Source organism: Podarcis raffonei, chromosome 2, assembly GCF_027172205.1.
Source record: "Podarcis raffonei isolate rPodRaf1 chromosome 2, rPodRaf1.pri, whole genome shotgun sequence".
NCBI lineage: Eukaryota > Metazoa > Chordata > Lepidosauria > Squamata > Lacertidae > Podarcis > Podarcis raffonei.
The window spans coordinates 120,276,606-120,281,119 of NC_070603.1; positions in this window are offsets into that span (position 1 = coordinate 120,276,606).

The following is a 4,514-nucleotide window of genomic DNA, read 5'->3' on the forward strand; positions in this document are numbered from 1 at the left end:
AACAACTGCGGAAGGACCCCACCTCCGCCACTTCCGGTCCTCCCGCCTCAAATCCCTGTCCTGTCTAGGATTCAGATTCACTTGGTTTTAACCCCTGGGAGGCCAGGGAGAGGCGCATCATCTTTCTCCCCGCCCCCATCTCTTAAAGCAGCATCAAAAGAGGGAAACGCAGAACTGTCATCCTCTTCCACCTGATTCGATTTCTCCTTTCCTATTTGTTTAATTAAAAATACATACATAGGTCACTTCCCAGCAATGAAGTGCTAGCGTAGGCAATACCAACCAACCAACCAACCAACCAACCAATGTTTATTACAGCAAACAGCCAGCATGTGGGGTGGGGGTGGGGGCGCAACAGATCAATAAAACAGACAAACACAGGAATGTTGTATTATGCTTTTATTTTTTCTTGTGAGCTACCAAGAGTGGCTGGGGCAACCTAGTCAGGTGGGCGGCAATTTCATAGTCAACCTAGTCAGGTGGGCGGCAGTTTCATCTGATCTTCTTCCTGCACCGCAGGGGGTTGGGCTAGATGACCCTTGGGATCCCTTCCAACTCTGCAAAACTATGATTCTTAAAAATAAAAATAAAAATAATTTATTACTTGTACCCCGCCCACCTGGCTGGTCCTCCCCAGCCACTCTGGGTGGCTTCCAACAGAATATTTTTTATAAAAAAACTACAATAAAACATCAAACATTAGAAACTTCCATAAACAGGGCTGCCTTCAGATGTCTTCTAAAAGTTAAGATAGTTGTTTATTTCTTTGACATCTGATGGGAGGGCGTTCCATAGGACAGGCGCCACTACCGAGAAGGCCCTGTGCCTGGTTCCCTGTAACTTGGCTTCTCGCAGTGAGGTAACTGCCAGAAGGCATGTTCCTATGCTCTCTTCAAGATAAACCTCTAGGCGAGTCTGCTGTTTCTTCGCTGTTGCAACCTCCTGCTCAGATGCTGCAACTGTTTGAGGCCTTTTGACCTTTTGTGGTTTTATGAAAAAGCGACATTTTCATTCCTTCCACTGGCTGACCACCTTCTGTCACCTCTTCCTCCAACCACAGTCCTCAAAAACACATACCGGTATTCAATTCAAGTACCGGTATTTTGCTGTGTGCAGAGGCCACCTTTGCATCTTATCTGATAGTTGTTTTTCGCTCTAGCATGCAGTTTTGTTGTTGTTTAGTCGTTTAGTCATGTCTGACTCTTTGTGACCTCATAGACCAGAGCACGCCAGGCACTCCTGTCTTCCACTGCCTCCCACAGTTTGGTCAGACTCATGTTTGTAGCTTCGAGAACACTGTCCAACCATCTCTTCCTCTGTCATCCCCTTCTCCTTGTGCCCTCCATCTTTCCCAACATCAGGGTCTTTTCCAGGGAGTCTTCTCTTCTCATGAGGTGGCCAAAGTATTGGAGCCTCAGCTTCAGGATCTGTCCTTCGAGTGTGCACTCGGGGCTGATTTCCTTCAGAATGGATAGGTTTGATCTTCTTGCAGTCCATGGGACTCTCAAGAGTCTCCTCCAGCACCATAATTCAAAAGCATCAATTCTTCGGCGATCAGCCTTCTTTATGTTCCAGCTCTCACTTCCATACATCACTACTAGGAAAACCATAGCTTTAACTATATGGACCTTTGTTGGCAAGGTGATGTCTCTGCTTTTTAAGATGCTGTCTAGGTTTGTCATTGCCCTTCTCCCAAGAAGCAGGCGTCTTTTAATTTCGTGGCTGCTGTCACCATCTGCAGTGATCATGGAGCCCAAGAAAGTAAAATCTCTCACTGCCTCCATTTCTTCCCCTTCTATTTGCCAGGAGGTGATGGGACCAGTGGCCATGATCTTCGTTTTTTTGATGTTGAGCCTCAGACCATATTTTGCGCTCTCTTCTTTCACCCTCATTAAAAGGTTCTTTAATTCCTCCTCACTTTCTGCCATCAAGGTTGTGTCATCTGCATTTCTGAGGTTGTTGATATTTCTTCTGGCAATCTTAATTCCGGCTTGGGATTCATCCAGCCCAGCCTTTCGCATGATGAATTCTGCATATAAGTTAAATAGGCAGAGAGACAATATACAGCCTTGTGGTAAAACTGGTCCCTACTATTTTGGAGTCAGACTGTAGCTTTGCACATGTGAAGCTGACCTTTCTGAGAGTAGGCTTTGCATAATTTCTACCTCGGTGGTCAGTACCCATTGGGGTTGGTAGGGCAGAAGGCAGGTGTCATGCAATGGTTGGGGAACCCAAAAGAGAAAAAGGCTCTATGTCCAGGGAATCGTAGTGGGACAACAATGAGCGGGCAAAGGGAGAAGACAGCGGGGGGGGGGGGGAGGCATGGGAAGCTGAAGAGATAACAGGGCGTAGTGAGCAGGGAGAGTCTGTGTCAGAAAGAAATGCAGGAGCAGGCGAGAAGCAGGGCTGGAAAACCATATAAAGCCCCTGGAACTGAGTTTCCAATCCCCTGCTCTTGAAACTTGTCCTATACAGCGATTGGAGGATGGAGGATGGCTAACAGATTGAGGTTGAATCCTGACAAGACAGAAGTACTTTTTGGGGGGGACAGGAGGCGGGCAGGTGTGGAGGACTCCCTGGTCCTGAATGGGGTAACTGTGCCCCTGAAGGACCAGGTGCGCAGCCTGGGAGACATTTTGGACTCACAGCTGTCCATGGAGGCGCAGGTCAATTCTGTGTCCAGGGCAGCTGTCTACCAGCTCCATCTGGTACACAGGCTGAGACCCTACCTGCCCATGGAGTGTCTCACCAGAGTGGTGCATGCTCTGGTTATCACCCACTTGGACTACTGCAATGTGCTCTACGTGTGGCTACCTTTGAAGGTGACCCGGAAACTACAACTAATCCAGAATGTGGCAGCTAGACTGGTGACTGAGAGCGGCCGCCAATACCATATAACACCGGTCCTGGAAGACCTGCATTGGCTCCCAATGCGTTTCCGAGCACAATTCAAAGTGTTGGTGCTGACCTTTAAAGCCCTAAACGGCCTCGGTCCTGTGTACCTGAAAGAGTGTCTCCATCCCCATCCTGAAGCCCAGACGCTGAGGTCCAGCTCCGAGGGCCTTCTGGCGGTTCCTTCATTGCGAGAAGTGAGGTTACAGGGAACCAGCCAGAGGGCCTTCTTTGTAGTGGCGCCCGCCCTGTGGTACGCCCTCCCATCAGATGTCAAAGAGATAAACAACTACCTGACATTCAGAAGACATCTGAAGGCAGCCCTGTTCAGGGAAGTTTTTAATGTGTGACATTTTAGTGTATTTTTGGTCTTTGTTGGAAGCCGCCCAGAGTGGCTGGGGAGGCCCAGCCAGATGGGCGGGGTACAAATAATAAATTATATTATTATATTATATTATATTATATTATATTATATTATTATATTATCATTTTAACCTTTAGGAGTGTGTGGGAGACGATGCATTATAGACCAGAGCTGTGTGTATAATAATCCTATATTATTACAGCGGCAAGATTGCTACAGGAACAAACGTGGAAAGTCTATAGTCCTATGCGCTACAGAAGAATGGCCAATAAAACTAATGGATTTGGCTGAGATGCCGACATTAATACATTTAATTAGAGAAAAATCATTACTGAGCAAATAAGGACTAGGGAATTTCTTATGGGGTTTTAGCATGAAAGAGAAAATGATCTTGTAATATCAGGATTTGAAGATTGAAAAAATACTGGTTTATAGATGACAGAATGGTTGGATCTTAAGGCATGAATACCACATGTAGCTGCAGGACAGAGAACTGGAAGTCCTTGCATTTATTTGTTTTGTTTTGTCTTTCTTTTCTTTTTCTCTCGCTTTCTCTTTTTCTTAGGGTTCTCCTTTCTGTGTCTTCCTTCTGACTTTTAGACCTTCCTTCTCTTTTAGACCAAGCCGCTGTTTCATTTCAGTATATAAGGTGCTTTAAAATAGGTATGCATTTTTGTACATCTTTGTATATATTTTTTATTAAATTTTCTGTTTTACAATTTAAAATACTCATTTTTACATCCTTAAGATATCAGGGACTTCCCTTTTTTCTCTTTCCATGGTTCATTTTACATATCATAAATCCCTGCAAAACGATACCATTCAGTATTCCATTATTGCATCCATCAATACTTATTTACACCGTTGAATTTATCTTAACGCTGCCAGCGTTTTCAGCTGTACACAGTTATTCCCCATACATTCAATAAACGTTTTCCAATCTTCTCTAAACGTATGTTCTTCTTGTTCTCTTATTCTATATGTTAAGTCTGCAAGCTGTGCATATTCTGTCTGCTTAAGTTGCCACTCTTCTTTGATTGGGACCTCGCTCCTTTTCCCTTTTTTGGTACATCTTTGAATAAGCATCAATCAATCAATCAGACCAGAGCTGCGCAATTAGAACTGATTTCTCTTTAGCTTAGAGAGGCGCACAGACAGGGAAGCGATCCTGCCTTCAAAGGGTTAAAGTGAACTGACTCCGGTTCCTAGAGAGGATGTGAATTGGGGGTGGGGGTGCAAAAGGAGGAGGAGAGTGGGG